The sequence below is a fragment of the Pleurodeles waltl genome, chromosome 8, assembly GCF_031143425.1.
Source record: "Pleurodeles waltl isolate 20211129_DDA chromosome 8, aPleWal1.hap1.20221129, whole genome shotgun sequence".
Lineage (NCBI taxonomy): Eukaryota > Metazoa > Chordata > Amphibia > Caudata > Salamandridae > Pleurodeles > Pleurodeles waltl.
In genome coordinates this window covers 1,085,481,500-1,085,494,980 of record NC_090447.1, presented here as the reverse complement: position 1 = coordinate 1,085,494,980, position 13,481 = coordinate 1,085,481,500, and positions in this window count along the sequence as shown.

The following is a 13,481-nucleotide window of genomic DNA, read 5'->3' as shown; positions in this document are numbered from 1 at the left end:
GCCATATCCTGGGGAGTGCTTGACAGGAAGGGCCCAGCGGAGCGGTGCTTGAGACGGCGGGGCCCAGCGGAGCGGTGCTTGACAGGAAGGGCCCAGCGGAGCGGTGCTTGAGACGGCGGGACCCAGCGGAGCGGTGCTTGACAGGAAGGACCCAGCGGAGCGGTGCTTGAGACGGCGGGGCCCAGCGGAGCGGTGCTTGACAGGAAGGGCCCAGCGGAGCGGTGCTTGAGACGGCGGGGCCCAGCGGAGCGGTGCTTGAGACGGCGGGACCCAGCGGAGCGGTGCTTGACAGGAAGGGCCCAGCGGAGCGGTGCTTGAGACGGCGGGGCCCAGCGGAGCGGTGCTTGAGATGAAGGGCCCAGCAGAGCGGTGCTTGAGACGGCGGGGCCCAGCGGAGCGGTGCTTGACAGGAAGGGCCCAGCGGAGCGGTGCTTGAGACGACGGGGCCAGCGGAGCGGTGCTTGACAGGAAGGGCCCAGCGGAGCGGTGCTTGAGACGGCGGGGCCCAGCGGAGCGGTGCTTGACAGGAAGGGCCCAGCGGAGCGGTGCTTGAGACGGCGGGGCCCAGCGGAGCGGTGCTTGACAGGAAGGGCCCGGCGGAGCGGTGCTTGAGACGGCGGGGCTCAGCGGAGCGGTGCTTGACAGGAAGGGCCCAGCGGAGCGGTGCTTGAGACGGCGGGGCCCAGCGGAGCGGTGCTTGACAGGAAGGGCCCAGCGGAGCGGTGCTTGAGACGGCGGGGCCCTGTTCAGTGGTGCTCTTCTGCACGGCGGGGCCCTGTTCAGCGGTGCTCTTCTGCACGGCGGGGCCCTGTTCAGCGGTGCCTGTCTTCACGGCGGGCCCTCTTAAGCGGTGCCTGTCTTCACGGCAGGGCCCTGTTCAGCGGTGCCTGTCTTCACGGCGGGGCCCTGTTCAGCGGTGCTCTTCTGCACAGCGGGGCCCTGTTCAGCGGTGCCTGTCTTCACGGCGGGGCCCTGTTCAGAGGTGCTCTTCTGCACGGCGGGGCCCTGTTCAGCGGTGCCTGTCTTCACGGCGTGGCCCTGTTCAGCGGTGCTCTTCTGCACGGCGGGGCCCTGTTCAGCAGTGCCTGTCTTCACGGCGGGGCCCTGTTCAGCGGTGCTCTTCTGCACGGCGGGGCTCTGTTCAGCGGTGCCTGTCTTCACGGCGGGGCCCTGTTCAGCGGTGCCTGTCTTCACGGCGGGGCCCTGTTCAGCGGTGCTCTTCTGCACGGCGGGGCCCTGTTCAGCGGTGCCTGTCTTCACGACGGGGCCCTGTTCAGCGGTGCCTGTCTTCACGGCGGGGCCCTGTTCAGCGGTGCCTGTCTTCACGGCGGGGCCCTGTTCAGCGGTGCTCTTCTGCACGGCAGGGCCCTGTTCAGCGGTGCTCTTCTGCACGGCGGGGCCCTGTTCAGCGGTGCCTGTCTTCACGGCGGGGCCCTGTTCAGCGGTGCTCTTCTGCACGGCGGGGCCCTGTTCAGCGGTGCCTGTCTTCACGGCGGGGCCCTGTTCAGCGGTGCTCTTCTGCACGGCGGGGCCCTGTTCAGCGGTGCTCTTCTGCACGGCGGGGCCCTGTTCAGCGGTGCCTGTCTTCACGGCGGGGCCCTGTTCAGCGGTGCCTGTCTTCACGGCGGGGCCCTGTTCAGCGGTGCTCTTCTGCACGGCGGGGCCCTGTTCAGCAGTGCCTGTCTTCACGGCGGGGCCCTGTTCAGCGGTGCTCTTCTGCACGGCGGGGCTCTGTTCAGCGGTGCCTGTCTTCACGGCAGGGCCCTGTTCAGTGGTGCCTGTCTTCACGGCGGGGCCCTGTTCAGCGGTGCTCTTCTGCACGGCGGGGCCCTGTTCAGCGGTGCCTGTCTTCACGGCGGGGCCCTGTTCAGCGGTGCCTATCTTCACGGCGGGGCCCTGTTCAGCGGTGCTCTTCTGCACGGCGGGGCCCTGTTCAGCGGTGCTCTTCTGCACGGCGGGGCCCTGTTCAGCGGTGCCTGTCTTCACGGCGGGGCCCTGTTCAGCGGTGCTCTTCTGCACGGCGGGGCCCTGTTCAGCGGTGCCTGTCTTCACGGCGGGGCCCTGTTCAGCGGTGCTCTTCTGCACGGCGGGGCCCTGTTCAGCGGTGCTCTTCTGCACGGCGGGGCCCTGTTCAGCGGTGCCTGTCTTCACGGCGGGGCCCTCTTAAGCGGTGCCTGTCTTCACGGCGGGGCCCTGTTCAGTGGTGCCTGTCTTCACGGCGGGGCCCTGTTCAGCGGTGCTCTTCTGCACGGCGGGGCCCTGTTCAGCGGTGCCTGTCTTCACGGCGGGGCCCTGTTCAGCGGTGCTCTTCTGCACGGCCGGGCCCTGTTCAGCGGTGCCTGTCTTCACGGCGGGGCCCTGTTCAGCGATGCCTGTCTTCACGGCGGGGCCCTGTTCAGCGGTGCCTGTCTTCACGGCGGGGCCCTGTTCAGCGGTGCTCTTCTGCACGGCGGGGCCCTGTTCAGCGGTGCTCTTCTGCACGACGGGGCCCTGTTCAGCGGTGCCTGTCTTCACGGCGGGGCCCTGTTCAGCGGTGCTCTTCTGCACGGCGGGGCCCTGTTCAGCGGTGCCTGTCTTCACGGCGGGGCCCTGTTCAGCGGTGCTCTTCTGCACGGCGGGGCCCTGTTCAGCGGTGTCTGTCTTCACGGCGGGGCCCTGTTCAGCGGTGCTCTTCTGCACGGCGGGGCCCTGTTCAGCGGTGCTCTTCTGCACGGCGGGGCCCTGTTCAGCGGTGCCTGTCTTCACGGCGGGGCCCTCTTAAGCGGTGCCTGTCTTCACGGCGGGGCCCTGTTCAGCGGTGCCTGTCTTCACGGTGGGGCCCTGTTCAGCGGTGCTCTTCTGCACGGCGGGCCCTGTTCAGCGGTGCCTGTCTTCACGGGGGGGCCCTGTTCAGCGGTGCTCTTCTGCACGGCGGGGCCCTGTTCAGCGGTGCCTGTCTTCACGGCGGGGCCCTCTTAAGCGGTGCCTGTCTTCACGGCGGGGCCCTGTTCAGCAGTGCCTGTCTTCACGGCGGGGCCCTGTTCAGCGGTGCTCTTCTGCACGGCGGGGCCCTGTTCAGCGGTGCTCTTCTGCACGGCGGGGCCCTGTTCAGTGGTGCCTGTCTTCACGGCGGGGCCCTGTTCAGCGGTGCTCTTCTGCACGGCGGGGCCCTGTTCAGCGGTGCCTGTCTTCACGGCGGGGCCCTGTTCAGCAGTGCTCTTCTGCACGGCGGGGCCCTGTTCAGCGGTGCCTGTCTTCACGGCGGGGCCCTGTTCAGCGGTGCTCTTCTGCACGGCGGGGCCCTGTTCAGCGGTGCCTGTCTTCACGGCGGGGCCCTCTTAAGCGGTGCCTGTCTTCACGGCGGGGCCCTGTTCAGCGGTGCCTGTCTTCACGGCGGGGCCCTGTTCAGCGGTGCTCTTCTGCACGGCGGGGCCCTGTTCAGCGGTGCTCTTCTGCTCGACGGGGCCCTATTCAGCGGTGCCTGTCTTCACGGCGGGCCCTCTTAAGCGGTGCCTGTCTTCACAGCGGGGCCCTGTTCAGCGGTGCCTGACTTCACGGCGGGGCCCTGTTCAGCGGTGCTCTTCTGCACGGCGGGGCCCTGTTCAGCGGTGCCTGTCTTCACGGCGGGGCCCTGTTCAGCGGTGCTCTTCTGCACGGTGGGGCCCTGTTCAGCGGTGCCTGTCTTCACGGCGGGGCCCTGTTCAGCGGTGCTCTTCTGCACGGCGGGGCCCTGTTCAGCGGTGCTCTTCTGCACGGCGGGGCCCTGTTCAGCGGTGCCTGTCTTCACGGCGGGGCCCTGTTCAGCGGTGCTCTTCTGCACGGCGGGGCCCTGTTCAGCGGTGCCTGTCTTCACGGCGGGGCCCTGTTCAGCGGTGCTCTTCTGCACGGCGGTGCCCTGTTCAGCGGTGCCTGTCTTCACGGCGGGGCCCTGTTCAGCGGTGCCTGTCTTTACGGCGGGGCCCTGTTCAGCGGTGCCTGTCTTCACGGCGGGGCCCTGTTCAGCGGTGCCTGTCTTCACGGCGGGGCCCTGTTCAGCGGTGCTCTTCTGCACGGCGGGGCCCTGTTCAGCGGTGCTCTTCTGCACGGCGGGGCCCTGTTCAGCGGTGCCTGTCTTCACGGCAGGGCCCTGTTCAGCGGTGCTCTTCTGCACGGCGGGGCCCTGTTCAGCGGTGCCTGTCTTCACGGCGGGCCCTGTTCAGCGGTGCTCTTCTGCACGGCGGGGCCCTGTTCAGCGGTGCCTGTCTTCACGGCGGGGCCCTGTTCAGCGGTGCCTGTCTTCACGGCGGGGCCCTGTTCAGCGGTGCCTGTCTTCACGGCGGGGCCCTGTTCAGCGGTGCTCTTCTGCACGGCGGGGCCCTCTTCAGCGGTTCTCTTCCAGGAAGTCTAGGGAGCCAGACCTGGGCTGGACACCCTGATCACTCACCCTCCGACTGTGCAGTGGCAGGCCCCTTCGGGGACGGAGTCCTGGGCCCTTTGCTGTCGTCCCTTGCAGGCGGGATGGGGCTTGCGGGGCCCTCCAGCTCCGCGCTCCTGATGGATGACCTCTCCGCCCTGCTGCCCTTTCTCTCCTTAGATGGGGCTCTCGGGCCCTTGCCTCCCCTGGCTGTTGTGGCAGGTGAAGTGGCCGTTGTTGGCTCCTTGGGGGCAGCCGTCTCAGTCCTCTCACGGCGGCCCTTCAGTTTACGTGTCCTCTTGCCTGGGGGTGGGCTGGATGTCCCCTTGCTGCTCAGTGAAGTGTCACTGCCGCCAAAGGGTGGACTCCAGAAGCCATGTACCACTTGGACACTCGAAGCTGGGCTGGTGGTGGCTGAGGTGCTCTTGGGACTCTTAACCGATGGAGGGGGTGGGTCAGGGGAGGGAAAGATGTTAAGGTTAGAGAGGTAACATTTCTTAGGACCAAGGTAAAGGGTAGGAGTAGTGGTGATGGAAGTGGAGGAAGAGGATGTGGTTGTAGGAGAGTCAGGTGTGCTGTCTTTGGGTGCAGGTGACTGAGGCGTAGGCTGTCGTGAGGTGGTTGGCTGTTGTTTGGGTGTCTGCCTGCGTTTATGTGTCTTGGAAGAGGGGGTGACAGACAAAGTGGGAGAGGACACAGGGGACGTGTAGATGGCAGTGGGGGTGGTGACTGCACGTGTGAGGACTGTAGTGGAGGGTGTGCTGGTGATGGAAGCACTGGCTGATGGTGGTGTGCATGCAGGTGTGAGTGTAGACGTCACAGGGAGGGAGGAGGGAGACGAGGAGGAGGGGGACACAGAGGTGGTAGTGACTGTTGGAATGTCTGCATCTGGGTGTTGCTGGGGTGAATGCTTGTGTGTCCTGTGGTGCTTGTGTCTGGATGATCTGGCCTTGGGTGTTGAGGTGTGTGCAGGCTGGTCTGATGGTGTGGATGGGATAGGCTGAGGGACAGGAGACAGAGAAAGGGTGGAGGCAGTTAGATGAGGGAGGCTGGAGACAGGGACAATGGCTGCCGTCAGTGCTGAGGCCAGAGCAGTGAACGATCGTTGATGGGCAGCCTGACCCGAATGAATGCCCTCCAGGTAGGCATTGCTCCGATGCACCTCCCTTTCCACCCCCTGGATGGCATTCAAAAGGGTAGTCTGCCCAACAATGAGCGTCCTCACGAGGTCAATGAGCTCCGCACTGAGGGCAGCAGGGGTAACTGGGGCAGGGGCTGAGGTGCCTGGGACGAAGGAGACACCCGCCTTCCTCGGCGAGCGGGCACGGAGCGAAGGCTGAGGGGCTGCTGGGAGGGCGGAGCTGGAGTGCTGGGTGGCGGCTGTACCTGTGGAGGCGGGGGGCCCGGATGTTGCCGCCACCGCTAGGGAGCACCCAAACGAGGACGTGTCCGTGTCGCTGGTGTCTTCACCGGTCCCCGTTGTGGTGCTCCCCTCGCCCTCCGGATCACTGGTGCCCTCGGTGTCTGTTCCAGTGCCCACCGGGGCATTGTGACTTGCAGCTCCCTCGTGCTCCGACGCCAATTCTCCTCCGCCTGATGATGCTGATGCACAAGAAGACAAAGAATAAGGGTGGGGGGAGAAATAATACAAAGTTGAGTGTATGCCTTGTCAATACCGTTGGCGGAGAGGACAGACACAGGTGCCTCATGCACTAAGCCGCGAAATTGGGGTACACTACTCAGTACTTCTGACTAGGCCAACAGGTCTAGGGACAACAGACGCGCACATGGGTGATGCAGGACCATGGATAGCTGTACTTGGCACCCTACAGAGGTGGGGGGCGGGGGCACAGGGCCATGTCTAAGGGAGGGGACTACACTACAGAAAGCGCCCTGGCCTAGTGTCACCCACGGCCCTCCTCCCCCACCCAGACGCCTCAACTGCGCTTAAGGATAGCAGAATGTGCAGGTACTCACCCCCTTGTGTCTGCTGTGATGTCCTCAAGCGCCCATCCAAATCAGGGTAGGCCACCGCCAGGATCCGGGACATCAGGGGGGTCAGGGTACGACTGGCACCCCTCCTAGGTCGGGAGGTCATCCCCAGCAGTGACTCGGCGGTCTTACGGGTTCCGCGGCGGATGTCCTCCCACCTCTTGCGGCAGTGGGTGCCCCGTCTGGTGTAGAACCCAGGGCCCGGACTTCCTTGGCGATGGCACGCCAAATGTCGATTTTCTGATGGGCGCTCATCTGTTAGACATGTACAGGGTGGGAAAGAGAATACGTGAAATTTCGGCATGTTTGGAGTACATGCCCACCCCTCCCCAACCTTGCCATGTGGCCCATTCTCTCATCTGTCGTGCGTTGCAGTCCTCATTTTCTCCCCACCCCAACAACTTACATCCACCCCACTCCACACAGACATAACCTATTCAATGTGCACTCAGTGTACTCACCTGTTGGTCTGGAGGACCGTAGAGTAGCGCATACTGGGGGAGGACCCCATCCACTAGTTTCTCCAACTCTTCAGACGTGAAGGCAGGGGCCCTTTCCCCAGTCGCAGCAGCCATTGTCACTTCCAGACCGAGGTCACAGCAGCACTTGCATTATAGGTCCTCTCCTGTGGATGATCAGGTATCGAGTGATTAGGCAGATAGAAAATGGCGGTCACGCCCACGGCGGTGCGTACCGCGGCGGTGCGTACCGCGACCGCCGGCGCACATCGTCATTGGCTCCTGAATCCCATAGGGTTCAATGTTAACCAATGCGGGCTCGTATAGCGGTCTTCGACCGCCTACCGCCACGGTGTGCCACGCCAGCGCATTGACCTCACATCCCATTGTCCCACTTCACCGGTCAGGCAGCCGCCATTTCAAGGGCCCACATGGCTTAATTTCAACTGCGTCACACAGGCCTAGGCCTTGCATTGCCACACATCCAAACATAGCCATCCATACCTTTTCGTGTACTGTGCATGCAGTGGTGAACGTACCTGTGACTTGCTTGACTCTGTGCTCCATGTTGTCCTTCCTAGGCACCGTCCGCTGGGACTTGCGAGGAGAAGGATGAATCCTCGCATGTACCGCCCGCTGGTGGACCTGTCGACAATGGAAGAACGCCACATCATACTACGATACCGACTTGACCGAGCCACTATACATGAACTGTGTGCCCAGCTGGAGCCAGACCTGATGTCCCCCATCCGCCAACCCACAGGAATTCCCCCTCTAGTGCAGCTTCTGTCAGTCCTCCATTTTTTGGCAAGTGGCTCATTCCAGACAACAGTGGCCATGTCATCTGGAATGTCTCAGCCTATGTTTTCAAAAATCTTGTCTAGAGTGTTGTCTGCCCTGACGAAACATTGTATTCCCTGAGGAGGTTGATTTGGCCACTGTGAAGGGTGATTTTTATGCCCTTGGACATATCCCCAACATAATTGGTGCCATTGATGGGACCCATGTGGCTTTAGTACCCCCAAAAGACGATGAGCAGGTGTACAGAAACAGGAAAAGTTACCATTCGATGAACGTTCAGGTGGTCTGTTTGGCTGACCAGTACATCTCCCATGTGAATGCCATGTTCCCTGGGTCAGTGCATGACGCGTATGTGATGCGAAATAGCAGCATCCCTTATGTGATGGAACAGCTACAGAGACAACGTGTGTGGCTAATTGGTGACTCTGGTTACCCCAACCTGCCTTGGCTATTGACCCCAGTGAGGAATCCCCGGACCAGGGCAGAGGAACGGTACAATGAGGCCCATGGGCGAACTAGAAGGGTCATTGCAAGAACCTTTGGCCTCCTGAAGGCCAGGTTTAGGTGCCTACATATGACAGGGGGATCCCTGATGTACTCACCAAAGAAGGTGTGCCAGATCATCGTGGCCTGCTGTATGCTTCACAATCTGGCATTGCGACGTCAGGTGCCCTTCCTGCAGGAGGATGGTCCAGATGGTGGTGTTGAAGCAGCTGTGGAGCCTGCGGAGAGTGAAGAGGAGGAAGACGAAGAGGACGACCCAGACAACAGGGACAGAGTTATCCTACAGTATTTTCAGTAGCACACAGGTAGGAATCACCCACGCCATTTACCATTTAGTGAATGCCCCCTGCATCTTTACTTTGTGTATTTCCCCCCAGTTCTTTTGAGCTGAAGTTTACTTTTCCCTTCCCTTTTCAGTGCTGTATGACCCACTGCGTGACTTCTGCCTGGTTAGCCCATGGACTAATGCTTATTGACATCGGTATGTTGTCCACACATATGTAACAGAACATTATTGATAAGTAATGTGTTATACATTTGTAAATAATACAGGCTGACTCCAGAATGATTTATGTGCAATGAGTGATTTATTTTTAGTGCTATATTTTGGTACATGATATTAAAACGGTGAAGGGTGAGGGTGGAGTTATGTCCATGGCAGAGTCCAGTTCTCGGTCGCACAGGTGCATTGTTCATATGGCAGTGGAAGGATGGAGCAGGGGCAGTTCAAGGTTGGACAGGGTGACACTGTGGGACAGTGGAATGACATCCGGGGGGATATTAGACTTGCGGGGGTCTTGGCATCCTACTCTGTCTTCCTTTGAGATCTCAGGTTCCTCTTGCGGGGTGGTTGTTCTTCAGCAGGAGGTGGGGTTCTGGTGGCCCGTCGTTCTGTGGGGGCCTCCTGACCACTAGCGCCGGCGGAGGTGGTAGGCTGTTCCTGGCTAGTGACAGGGGCCCTTTGCGGTGCCACATGGTCCCGCAATGTGGTTTCAATGCGGTTGAGGGCCTGGACTATGGTCCCCATTGCGGTAGCGATGGCCCGGAGTTCATTGCTGAACCCCATGTTCCGTTCCTCCAGCTGTGCCTGGATCTCGGTGAACCTGGCCAGTACCGTCGCCATCGTCTCCTGGGAGTGATGATACGCTCCCATGATGGTGGTGAGGGCCTCTTGGAGAGTCGGTTCCCTGGGCCTGTCCTCCCCCCCCTGTCGCACAGCAGCCCTTCCAGTTGCCCTGTTTCCCCGGGCCTCTGTCCACTGGACGGTGTGCCCACTACCACTGCCCCCAGGTCCCTGTTGTTGTTGAGGTGTTGGGTCAGCCTGGGTGCCCTGTAGTGGCGGACACACCGCTGATTGACGCGTCCGCGGGACAGAGGCATGGGCCCGCTGGGTGGGAGCTGTGCTGGTGTTCCCAGAGGGGTTTGGGTCTGCTGTGGCCTGTGTCTGTGTGTGGGGAACCGACTGTCCAGAGGTCCCCGATGGTCCGGGCTGGTCGTCAGGTTCTAGGTCGACAGAGCTGCTGTCCTCGCTGGGGGCCTGTTCTGGGGGTGGGATGGACATCTCTGGACCCTCCGTGGCGGTGTGTTGTCGTTCGGGCCCTGCAGGGGTAAAGGAGTATGGTTATTGTTTCTGTGTGTGCCATGGCGTGCATTTTGGGTGCCCTTGTCCCCCAGTGCTGGGATTCCCTTGTGGGAGGTGTTGTGAGGGTTTGGGGGGGGGGTGTATGGGTATGTGCAATGGTCATGCTTTGGTGGTGGCTGTCTATGGTTTGTGTTGGCATTCAGGGGTTGGTGTTGTTTAGGGTGGGTTGTGCTGGTGAGACATTGGCAGGGAGGTTATGTGCTGGGGGGTGAGATTGGGGGTGAGGGGTGTTGGCATGCTGGTGTTTGGGGGGGTGAAGTAGTTGAGATTCTACTTACCAGAGTCCATTCCTCCTTGTACTCCAGCGAGGCCATCAGGATGCAGGATGTTTACCACCTCTTGCTCCCATGCTGTGAATTGGGGTGGGGTGGGTGGGGGTCCGCCGCCAGTCTTCTGCACAGCGATGTTGTGCCTGGAGATCATCGAGCGCACCTTCCCCCGTAGGTCGTTCCATCGCTTTCTGATATCTTCCCGATTTCTGGGATGCTGTCCCACAGCGTTGACCCTGTCTACGATCCTTTGCCATAGTTCAGCCTTCCTTGCTATGGTGGTGTGCTGCACCTGTGTGCCGAAGAGCTGGGGCCCCACCCTCATGATTTCCTCCACCATGACCCGGAGTTCTTGGTCCGAAAACCTTGGGTGTCTTTGGGGTGCCATGGGGTGGTGTGGATGAGGTGTGGGGTGGTGTTTGTGGTGATGTGCGTGGTGATATGTGGTGATGTGTGCGTAGATGTGGTGTGGGTGATGAAGTTGTGTTCCTGTGTGTGTTGGGGTTTTCTAATGCTGTGCTCGCTATCGCTATCTCTCGCTCTCGCCTTCGCTCCGATTTCCAACTAGTGGGGGTTTGTGGGTGATGTGGGTGTGTGTTTTATAGTTGATTGGATGTGTGGGAGCGTTGTTTGTATGTGTGTCAGGTGTGCGTATTTCAAATTGTCCAATGTGGCAGTGTTTTGGAGCTGTGTGTGTATTTTGACCGCGGCGGTGTGTACCGCCAATGGAATACCGCGGTTGAAAGACCGCCGCGTGGATTCGTGGGTCAGAATGGCATGGGCGTGTTTGTGTTGGCGTGACGGTGGAGGTTTGGTCATCTCCAGTTTTCCGCGGCCCGCTGATGTGGTGGCCTTCCTTGGATGTCGGATTTTTGGCGGTTTCACAGTTGGTGGTCAGAATGCCCGTGGCGGTCTACCGCGGCCGCGGCGGTAGTATGGCGGACTTCTGACCGGCGGTAAGGGCCTTTTACCACCGAGGTCAGAATGACCCCCTATATGTCCTACCTTAACCATACACTGCACCCTGCCCTTGGGGCTACCTAGGGCCTACCGTAGGAGTGCCTTACATGTAATAAAAGGGAAGGTTTAAGCTTGGCAAGTGGGTACACTTGCCAAGTCGAATTTACAGGTAAAACTGCACATACAGACACTGCAGTGGCAGGTCTGAGACGTGATTACATAGTTACTAATGTTGGTGGCACAACGAGTGCTGCAGGCCCATTAGTAGCATTTGATTTACAGGCCCTGGCACCTCAAGTGCATTTTACTCAGGGCTTACTAGTAAATCAAATATGCCAGTCATGGATAATCCAATTACATACAATTTACACAGAGAGCATATGCACTTTAGCAGTGGTTAGCAGAGGTAAAGTGCTCAGAGTTCAAAAGACAACAGCAACAGGTCAGAAAAAAATAGGAGGCAGGAGGCAAAAAGATTGGGGATGGCCCTGCATAAGCAAAAAAGTCCAACAGATTCCTGTCCTCATACATTACACTCACTTCATAATTCTGCCACATACATCCAGATCACCCATTTTTAGGTCGAGCATTCGAGACCTCTTGTATACACTTTAGTATATACTTCTATACTTCTTTGTGGGCTCTCTGCTTTTTATTGGTTTGTTTCAGTGTCCTTAAAAAATCTTTGCTTGCTAGTGGTCAATCCTTGCTCTTTGCCCCACCTTTTCCACAGATGTACACTCCCCTGGAGCATGGCCCTAGTACTTGTACCCTTCCACTTGTGCCAATGTAGCATGTGCTTGGGGACTACTTTTTCTGAGGCTAATAGCATTTGACCAGAGCGCTGGATGTTTCCAGTGGCTCCAGTCTGTTTTTGTTAACAGGGCTCTGAATCATGTTCTTCTCTGGTTACATGTGCTGTGCATTTAAGACCGGGTCAAATGTTAGAGGCTGTTTTATGAGGGTGCCTATTTCTGCCCTCTGCCTCCCTCGTGCAAAGACAATTGATTTTCTTACGCACTGCCAGTGCATAGAGAAAATCGCTACCGGTACAATATTCAAAGTTTATTCCGCCAATTCAAAAAGGCCACCGCACGTCAGGCGCGATGACGTAATTTACGTTATGACGAGCGCGTCTCTTTTCTTCTCTGTTGCTTGTTTTTAAAGAAATGTGTATTTCAGGTTGTGTACCATAGCAGTCGCAGACACTTTTACAGTGCAGCCAGTTTCACAACTCACGTTCGGAAGGAAGTGGAGGAGCTCTTGTCCATAAGGCTCCCCCAGGCTGCCTCCGACTGTGCTTCTGTCTCACGCACTTTCCTCGCTCCTCCCACTTCCCAGGCGGGCAGGCTCAGTCCGCGAGGTGATGCACGCCCTTCTTAGTGACGTCCCGGCCTTGGTACTAATCTCCTGCCAGGTGACGTGAGAGCCGGTGCCCGTCCCTGTGCCCGCCTCTGCCCCCAACAATGGATCGCAGGGACCCCTAGCCATCTCTAGATCTTGCGAAGGGCAACGCTGGAGTCCTGGCACAACGGGCACCCCAAAGACCTGGGCGCCTGTGTCCAGCAGAAATAGACTCGGGTAGAGCAGCACAATGGACCCCGATCTGCAGACGCTGAGCTCTACACTGCTCAGGAAGAACCGCTGCTATGAAGTCACCTTGGACCCGGGGAGGAAGGAGCTGTCGTGGAGGGACTTACAGCCCAGGCGCAACAGAGCCGGTTAGTGCCTGAGTCCTAATAAGCTGGCCTGGTGGCCCCAGAGGGCTGCCCTACTTGCTGTGTGGTCCTGCCGAATGCCGTAGTATCCCAGCCTGATGTCTTGCCAAGCGTGCTGTGAGCGTCGGTTCGTGATGATACCACATGTTCTCTGCCACATTCTCCTTGGTGGCTTCACTGCCTTAGTACCCGAATCTTTGTGCCCCTATGAATCAGCCTGTTTGCTTCAATCTGTGTGTTCGGTCCTCCACATCTCGTGTGCTCCTTGTGCAACAGGCGGCTTGCCCATCTACCCAGGCTGAGTATTTTGTGTCCCAGACAGCAGGCCCCTGTAGGAAAAAAACCTGTGTGCACTTATTGTCATACACCGTGCCCTCTATATACGAGCACGTGTGCCCTGTGACCCAGTCGTGGTGTGTGATGTCAATCAAAGGGTGCACATTCCGAATACCCACTGAAGCCCTCAGTTCAGTGCATCAAAATGTGACCCTCCGTGTGCCCCTGCTCCCCAGAATCTGTGCCTTTGTCTATTAGATGCAGCTCTTGACTATGGGCACTCACATCCCAAAACTGTGCATACCCAATGATATAGACTGTGTGCATCAGAGTACACGTCTGCGTGGCACTATGATCTGGTTTAAATGTACAAGGCCCAACTATGTGTACTTACCCCAGTTTCTCCGATCACAGACTCAGTCAGCCCCACTTTACAACAGACAGTGTAACATAACACCTTGCCCCAGGCTGTGCTTCCTCAAACTGTTC